Source organism: Pongo pygmaeus, chromosome 6 (assembly GCF_028885625.2).
Source record: "Pongo pygmaeus isolate AG05252 chromosome 6, NHGRI_mPonPyg2-v2.0_pri, whole genome shotgun sequence".
Classification (NCBI taxonomy): domain Eukaryota; kingdom Metazoa; phylum Chordata; class Mammalia; order Primates; family Hominidae; genus Pongo; species Pongo pygmaeus.
Window position 1 is genome coordinate 148,744,826 of NC_072379.2, and position 9,502 is coordinate 148,754,327.

Below are 9,502 nucleotides of genomic sequence, written 5' to 3' on the forward strand. Positions count from 1 at the left end.
TCTACCAAAATACTTAAACAAATCATACTCAGAATTATACTCCTCTCCAAATCATCCTTACTTGAACAATATACGTGGCTGGGAATCTGACTGTAGCTCCAGGGGCGCAGGTGTGTGAGATGCGAGGCACTACTGAAGCCCGGAAACCCGCGGGGCTTTTCTACACCTTTCCAGGAGCAGCCGTTGGAGATCCTGCCTCTCCAAGAGCACCTGGCTAACCCCCACTTGGGTCAGAAGAAATGTGTGATGGGAAACCAGCCCTCTCTGGGAGTCTGAGGGTAAAGACCGTCCTATATTTCAGTTCCACTGGGGCTGCAGGGTCTTTCGCTATCAGTGTGCTGTGTATGCAGGTCTTGCTAGAGCCTGGGAACCTCTAAAAGTGATTGCGCAGGAGAAACGCGGATTTGCACTGCAAGATTTTTTGGAAATCAGGGCGCTCTGTATGCAAGTCTTGCTATGAGCGAAGAAACCTCTAAAAGCCACTGTGCAGGGGGCACCCGGATTTGAACCGGGGACCTCTTGATCTGCAGTCAAATGCTCTGCCGCTGAGCTATACCCCCATCACACAAGAAGGAAGCATCACTCACTTCTTCGTAGTCAGCCACACGCAAGCCGCGTACAGCACTGCAGGGTCCCCGCTTTGGGCGGCGCTTTCCTCCGGCGGCCAGTTCGGGCCTTTGCGCTCTTACCGTCAAACTCCAACGCACTTTCTTCCCCGAGTTTGGGAAGAAACCCGGGGTGACAGCCCCGGCTCACCGCGTTTATTCCTTCGGCCGCCCTCACCTCGAACCTTTTCTTTATCCGTCCCTTTTGGGCTCTTTCCCTTTTTGCTCTCCTCATCTTTATTCTCCACCTCTGTCCTCTTCCCAAGATCCTCTGACGTCACTCATGGCCCTCCCCCACACCCATTATCTTCCCCGCAAACCACGAAGACCCTCTTAGGCCTTTATCTGATGCAAGCACTGTCTTTTTCAACTAACTGCTTATCTGCGATGAAAATGGAGGGCCTGGAGCAGTGAAGAAAAGGTAGGCCATTTATTTCCTAAAGCAAAATAGGCAATGGAGGCCAAGAAAACCAAAAAGCGACAGCAGCGGGAGAGAGCCTGCCCCACTACACATCAGCGTCTGCCAGGACACAAGAATGGACTCGGTGCAGGGACAGAACACCTGGAACGCAGACCTAGGAGCACACCATAGCCCACGCACGAGCTGAATGAAAGAGCGTCACTCACTTTTACAGAGCAGTTGTGTTCACAGCGACTCCGTAAGGCAGGCGCTATGACTGGTGTCCCAATTTTACAGATGAGAAAGCTGAGGCACAGAAACGTTGAAAAAGCTGTCCAACGTCAAATGGTTGGTAAGTGGAAATGCAGACTCAAGTGGTCTGTCAACGGAGTCCATACACTCAACCACCGTGTTTTACACATCACAGATTCATAGGGGAAAGGAAGAGTCATGTACATATATTCTACTGGGAGACTTAGTTGGCCATTTGGGAAAAATAAAGTGGCAACTAAACTTCATATTATATACCAAAATAAAGTCCAACTGGATTAAATTATTACATATAAAATATCAAACAAAAGCATAAGACAGTATGAATTGCATCTAACTGATTTCTGAAGGACTCCCTAATACACAATGGAACAAATCCCAACAGAAAATACCAATAGATTCGGCTACATAAGCATTAAAGGTTCAGGTATGTAAACAAAATCAAAAGGTTAATACCAAGTTGGGAAAATATTACTATCATGTATGGCAGTCAAAATATTACAAATTAATATCCTTAATAAGTAAAGAGCCCACATGTAATAGCAAAGGGCATCAAAAGACAATTCACAAAAGGAAATAGTATAATAGTAGTTGATAGAAAAGTATAAGTATTAGCTCAGTAAGTCAAAATAAATCTTAGTAAAACCAAAGACATGCAAATGAAAACACCATTTAACATTTTTCCTGTATTGAAATGGACAAAAATCAAAGTAGCAATCCTCATACTGGCAAGGGCATGGTAAGTCCATACTATTTTAGGCCTGTAAACTAGTACAATTTTTTATTTTTATTTTTATTTTTTTGAGATGGAGTCTTGCTCTATCGCTCAGGCTAGAGCGCAGTGTTGCGATCTTGGCTCACTGCAGCCTCCACCACCTGGGTTGCAGTGAGCTGAGATCTTCAGCCTCAGCCTCCCAAAGTAGCTGGGATTACAGGTGCCCGCCACCATGCCCGGCGAATTTTTGTATTTTAGTAGAGAAAGGGTTTCACCATGTTGGCCAGGCTGGTCTCCAACTCCTGACCTCAAGCAATCCACCTGTTTTGGCCTCCCAAAGTCCTGGGATTACAGGCCTGAGCCACCACGCCTGGCCTTGGTATAATCTTTCTCGAGAGGAAAGGCAGTATAAAATAAGAGATAAGTTAAAACAATTCCCTTTGACCTAGTAGTAATTCTATTTCTATAAACCCAGCCCAGAAAAAGCCTGAAATATGAACAAATGTTGGCTCAAAGATATTTAAGTGCTCTTAAGTGTTATTTAAAATATTTAAGCAAATAGATGGCAGGGCGCAGTGGCTCATGCCTGTAATCCCAGCACTTTGGGAGGCCGAGGCGGGTAGATCACCTGACGTCGGGAGTTCGAGACCACCCTGACCAATGTGGTGAAACCCCCGTCTCTACTAAAAATACAAACATTAGCCGGCCTGTGGTGGTGCGTGCCTGTGATCCCAGCTACTCAGGAAGCTGAGGTGGGAGAATAGCTTGAACCCGGGAGGCAGAGGTTGCAGTGAGCCAAGATTGCGCCACTGCACTCCAGCCTGGGTCACAGAGGAAGACCCTGTCTCTAATAATAATAATAATAATAATAATAATTAAACAAATAGAAACAGAAATGCCTAATATTAGAGAGGTGGTTAAGAAACTATGGCATATCTACGTGATAGAAAACTAGCTATTTAAAATGTTTGATATAATTCACAAGAAAATGTGAATTACATCTTAAGTCAGTGGTTCTCGATTCTGACTGTACCTTAGAATCACCTAGGGAGGTTTTAAAAGTACTAATGCAGGCAGGAGGGAGCAGATCAGTTGAATCAGAATATCTAGAGTGATACCCAGACACTGATAGTTTGTACTGTCAGGGGATTCCAGTGTGCAGCCATGGTTGGGAATCATGATGTTAAATGAGAGTGGGTATTATCTCAAAGGTAAAAATAAATAGAATCAACCAAACAAAAAGCTAAAAAGAAATATTTTGAAATCCTAATATCTCCTAGCTCCATGGTGAGATTGTTAGTGACTATTTCTTCTTTATACTTTTTGGTATTTTCAGTAATTGTTTTATTTTCCTAAACCACTAAGAAATTATTTTTTGAGTTTAAGGGCCCCCAGAAGCACCTCAATTCAAATTGGAAGCTCTTAATCTGTAGTTAAATGCCCTATATAGGGCCATAGCCCCTTCTTGTGCCTTCCCTCCCATCCAGCCACTCCCAGGACTCAGTCAAACAAGCATCAGTGCATGGAACAGGCGCAGGTCCTCTCCGTGGCCTTCTAGGAAGCCACCTACCTGTCAGCTTCCCGGATCACCCACCTGAGGGCATCTCAGTTCGGTGAGGATGCCCTTCACATGCACTGTTTGCTCCAGGGCACACATGTGAAGACTAAAGCATGAATACGGGGGTTATGGGTGATTTCAGAACGTTTTTCTTTATATTCCTCTATATTCTTCACATTTTCTGCAATAAAATGTATCACTTTGAAAATCAGAAAAACCCATAGATGTTACAAATTTAAGCATATCTCTTCTAGTAATTACAAGCAATATCATTTCCTTTTGACATAATTAGTACGTAATTGCTTAAATAAGACAAAAAAGACTCCAAGGAATGCTAATTTGGGAAATAAGTACATTATAATTTACACATAACGTACTCATTCAAGTGCTTTTTTTTTTTTTTTTTTTTTTTTTTTAAAGAACCAAGGTCTTGCCCCGTTGCTCAGGAATGCAGTGGCGTGATCATGGCTCACTGTAACCTCAAACTCCTAGGCTCAAGCAACCCTCCCGTCTCAGCCTCTCAAGTCACTAGGACTACAGGCCTGCTGCACCATCACATTATCTGGATTTGTTGTTGTTGTTGTTGGAGACAAGGTCTTGCTCTGTTGACCAGACTGGTCTTGAACTCCCGGGCTCAAGCAGTCCTCCTGCCTCAGTCTCCCAAAGTGCCAGGATTACAGGTGTGAGCCACCATGCCTGGCCTCATTTATGCTTTTATAGGAATAATTAATTCCATTTTGCACATGAGGACACAGCCTCAGAAAATTTCCAAGGAACTCAATTTCAAGACCTCTCTGTCCAAGTCCAGGGCTGTTTCCACAATACTATATTTTTTCCATCTTTTCTAGTAAAGGTTGGATAACTGGAAGAACAGAGAGCTGATCACTGGGATCTGAAAGAGTTACCACCTCATTCCCAGTCCTGCCCTCTCCATGTGAGGACGGGTGAATCTGAGATAGAAATAATGGCTCACGTGTGCTGAGTGTTTATGTTGGAGGCTCATATACACTGTCCTACAGAATCCTCATAGCTGTCTGAGGCAGGTACAATTGTTATATCCTAGGAAATAGTTAAGACTGCCCCCATTTTATAGCTGAAGAAACAGATTCAGGGGGATTAAGTGACTCATTCAGTCATTTAACAAATACACTACGTTCCAGGGTCTAGTCTAGGCACTGAGGACTCAGCAGTGAATGAGGCCAAGAAACACAGCCCTGGCCCCATGGAGCTATATTCCCAGAGGTGCAGTGTGACAGACAAGCAAACTAATGCATGAATGAAATCATCACAGATATTGAAAACACTACAGGAAAATAAAGCATGGTATTCTGATGGAAAACAACAGGGATGGTCAGGAAACGACGATTGGAGCTGAAATCCGAATGATAAGAAGCCAGTGAGGAAAAATCTGGATGCGTGTCCGGGCTCACACCTGCAATCCCAGCACTGTGGGAGGCCGAGGTGGGCGGATTGCTTGAGCACAGGCGTTCAAGACCAGCCTGGGCAACATAACGAAAACTCATTTGTACAAAAGATTTTTTAAAAAATTAGCCAGGCGTGGTGGCATGCACCTGTAATCTCAGCTACTTGGGAAGCTGAGGTCAGAGGATCAGTTGAGCCTGGAGAGTCGAGGCTGCAGTGCCACTGCACTCCAGTCTAGGTGACAGAATGAGACCCTGTCTCAAAAAATAAGTAGATAAAAATAACTAAAATTCTGGATGCAGAGGATCCCAGGCCTTGGGTAGAGTGACCCACTTGGAAGTGGCTTGGCAGGATGAAGCAAGAACGAGGCCAGTGTGGGGCAGCAGAGGGGGCAGAGCAGGACAGTGATTTGAGGTGGAGGTAAGGTGGGGTCAGGCCATAGAGGGCCCTGTGAGCCGGGTCAGGAGGTGGCATTTATTTACTGTGTCATCCCAGGGAGAGTGGAGCCTGGATTTGGATCTCCCTGCCATGTGCAGGGGCCACATCTCTGAGCCCTTCCTCAGAGACTCTGTGCTGGGCTTGGCACAGGTCTTTGTCATCTCGGGCCTGTCCTGTGGAGACAGGCTTCCCAGGTCAGCCTGTAAGCCTCCTCGGCCATGCAATTAAGGTTATTGTTCATCCAGCCGACCTGGTTTCTGCCCCTGAGGAGCAGATTTAGGTGGAGGAGGCACACATGAACATCTACTGTCACTCGGTGTCACTTCAGTGATAACTGTCTTAAGTTCTGTGAACCTAGAAAGGGGAAGGGGAAGAGTGGGCACCACAGTTACCCTAAGCTGGGGTGTTGCAGAGGCCTTCTCTGAGGGAGTGACATTTCCACAACACCGTGCAGGAGGAAGGAACATTAGTTGGGAGATGAGCTGCCCAGGAAGTTGGGTAGCATGGGTGAAGCCTGAGGCAGTGGGGTGCCAAGAGCAGAGAGAAGAAGGTCAGGGTGCTGGAGTCTGGGGGGCAGCCTGTGTGGACTGAGTAGGGTCTTCCCAAAGTTCATGTCCTTCCAAGAACCTCAGGAGGTGACCTTTGGAAATAGGGTCATTGCCAATGTAATAGTTAATTAAGACCAGGTCATCCTGGCGCAGGGTGGGCCCTCAGTCCAATATGACTGTTATCCTCATCAGAAGAGAGGAGACAAGGGGAGCAGGCCAAGTGCACACTGGCGTGCTGCATCCAATGCTGAAGCCAGGAGAGACGCATGGGACGGTGTCCCTCAGAGCCTCCAGTAAGAACCAAGCCGGACCACACATTGATCTTGGACCTCTGGCCTCCAGAACTGCAAGAATCCATTTCTGTTGTTTAAAGCCAACCAGTTTGTGGCACTTTGTTACAGCAACCCAGGACAGGGCCGAGAAGGCAGGCAGGGCCTAGTGGGCCCTGAAAGATTTTGGACCGTACCCTAAGAGCAATGGGGAACCGCCCAAGCAAGAGAGGACTATGATCAAATTTGCCTTTTCAAAAGATCCCCTGGCTGCCCAGTGCTCCCACAGCATTCAAATCCGTTAAGAGTGAGGCCCCACAATAGGACAGAGGCCCTGCCGCCTGCACATCACTCACACGGAGGCACACGTCACTCAAATACACCGGGTGCTTGCCAGCCTTCCCGCCGGCCCACGAGCGGGGTTTCCTTGCCTGCTCCCCACACAGAACTAGGGGAGACGGCCGACCTGCGGGAGGATCGTCTGGCCCTATGCCTCAAACGCCTTAGAAAACGCTCGTGCCCTGGACCAGGCAGTTCCACTCCAGGAGGTTAGTCTTTGCATGGCATTTGTTTTCTTTATTAGGGGGCCACCGCAGCCTGGGCTAAAGAATTTAGTCTTCGGAAAAAACTAGGCAGACATTTGAAAATATATCAACGAAAAAGAGTGCAGGCCGGGCGCTGTGGCTCACGCCTGTAATCCCAGCACTTTGGGAGGCCGAGGAGGGCGGATCACGAGGTCAGCAGATCGAGACCAGCCTGGCTAACACGGTGAAACCCCGTCTCTACTAAAAACAAAAAATTAGCCAGGCGTGGTGGCGGGCGCCTGTAGTCCCAGCTACTTCAGAGGCTGAGGCAGGAGAACAGCGTGAACCCGGGAGGCGGAGTTTGCAGTGAGCCGAGATCCTGCCACCGCACTCCAGCTTGGGTGACAGAGCGAGACTCCGTCTCAAAAAAAAAAAAAAAAAAAAATGCAGCCTATCATGAGAGAGCGCCTCCAGGTCCCCCTCCGCATGAGTCAAACACCAAACACAGCGAGCGGCCAGGAGCTGGGCCTTAGCCTTGGTTTCCTCATCTGCACAACGAGAAAAGTGGGTAGAATGCAGGCTGCCCGGGAAGGAGCTTGAGCAACCCTAAACTCGGGGTCAGTTCACGGAGTCCCCTCTCCTTCTGGGACCCAAGGCCCTCCGGGTCTTCTGTGCTGTTTTGTGCCGTGGGTTGAGCCTTCGAGGTGGGGTAGATCTCGTATTTCCTGTGCTCTCAGATTCCTGCGACCGCACCTTTGTTTGCACCAACTGTGTTTGCATCAACTGTGTTTGCACCGACTGTGTTTGCACGGGGATTTGCTGGGGCCTTGGGCCGGCAGGCCAGTGTGTACAAGAAAAGCAACCTGAGAGCGGCTCCTGCTAACCAGGGATGGTTCGGGGCTGCGGCCGGGCGGCTCCCGCACTGCGACTAAGGACCAGCCGGCTGGCAGGCGGGGCTGGGGCTCGGATGTCGGGACTAGCAGGTCCCTGGAGCTAGGCGGCCGCCACCACCGAGAAGGCCGCGCGCATTCCTAGAGCGGCCGCCAGCGGCCAGGTGAGGGCGCCGCGGCCTCCCGGGCCTCCCCGGCTCTGGCCGGCAGGGGGCAGCGCGCGGCCCCGCGCGGCCCGACGTGGCGCTGGCCCGGGAAGCAGCCCGTGGGCCGCCGGCGCGCCCTGCCGGGCACCCAGCAGCGCGCTCCCGTTCTCATCAGACGGGAGAAAAAAACGCCCAGGCAGAGGAACGTCTAAAAGTCAAGTCATCAAAATTAATTTAATCGAGAAAATGTGCATATTTAAAATATGGATAGAGACGCATAAATACATCTTTAAAATAAAAATATAATCGTTTAAGTCTTTGCTCCATTGGCTCGCAGCTGCACTCACAGCACCAGTGAGACCGACACGGTTGTGCCCCATCCCATAGGCGCCAAATGGGGGGCGCAGGGTTTTAGGAGCTCGCGTAGGGCCTCTCGGGCGGCAGCAATGGAGCCGCGAGGCTGGCGGGGAGACCGAGGACGGGACCCGCTGAGCTCTGGGTGAGCTGGGGGCACTCGAGGGGACCTGGACTGAGCCAGAGGCCTGGCTTGGGGGAGGGCCCCTTCCCGGGTCCCCAAGGCCCCGGTGTGCCGCTGCCGTAGGGAAACGGGAAGGCACGGCCGCGCCAGGCGACCTGAACGAGAGGAAGCCCGGGGTCGCCGCCCGCGGGCGCGGCTGGTGTTCATACCCAGCCAGGAAGGGCGGGCGGGCCTCGGGTGCCACGCGGCGTGCCCCGGGTGCCACACGGCGTGCCCGGCGCTTTCCCCGCAGTCCTGCTTGTTGCCCGTCCCTGGACTCCTTATCAGGTAGCTGGGTGACCTTGCTGCAAGGGCAGGGCCGTGGAACAGGATTTCTGCCGCACACCAGCCACCTGCAACGGTGGTAAGAGGATTTGGCAGTGATCCGGGTACTCTACCTAATATTGGGGCTGAAATATCAGAAGGAATGATAAAATCCATTTTTAAGTGATAGCGTTTAAAGGTGTTGGATCAGTTTTAATGAAGAAAATCATCTCCATCCCAGCTGGGCAGAGATTTGGGATTGTACCCGTGTTTCTTCCCGCACATTGTCACCTGTGGCTTGTTCATCCGTTCATTTCGCGTGCACTGAGGACCTCTGAGGACCTTGCGCCAGACTCTGGAGCAAGCGCGAAATGAACAAAAGCCAGCCCTGCCCTTGGGAAAAGTCAAACACACAATGGCCGCTGAGTGCACGCTCCGAGCACGCGCCAAGCCCTGGAAAGCCCGGTAGAGGGGACCCTCCAACCTCCCGCAGTGATGCGTGTGGGGCCAGGGGTCTTGCTAGGCTGCACCTTGCACCTGAATCGCCCGTTGCCTTCACCGTGGAAGCGTTTGCTGTAAAAATAACATGGGGGTTGGGGCGGGGGAGACGTCTTTGTAGCTTTCTCACAGGGCTTAAGACATCTGTCCTGCTATCTTCCCCGGCCTTCCAGGGATTCTCAGTGGATGTTAGCTCTCTGGATTTCACTGGCAAGGTTATAGAGACTTACCATTTTCTGATATGAACATCTGCCAAGTAACGTATAGAGAATAGGAAAGCATGCATATCCCACAAGGAAAAAAATAAACCTAAGAAACTGTTCTATCAAAGAATTAAGTTAAGCATGGAGTGTGTCACTGGATAAATTAAACATACAGAATTTGGATTGAGGCTAGGAAAAGTTGAAGCAAGAGAAAAGGAGCCCTGGTGACTTGCCC

The 9,502-nt window shown here is 49.8% G+C and overlaps 1 non-coding gene across 1 annotated transcript; it reads right to left on the reverse strand.

The window, feature by feature from the left end:
• Nucleotides 1-488: 488 nt before the first annotated feature.
• TRNAC-GCA (transfer RNA cysteine (anticodon GCA)) lies at nucleotides 489-560 on the reverse strand. The gene has a single exon. It is a non-coding gene; the product is annotated as a tRNA-Cys (tRNA).
• Between the last annotated feature and the right edge of the window lie 8,942 nt (nucleotides 561-9,502).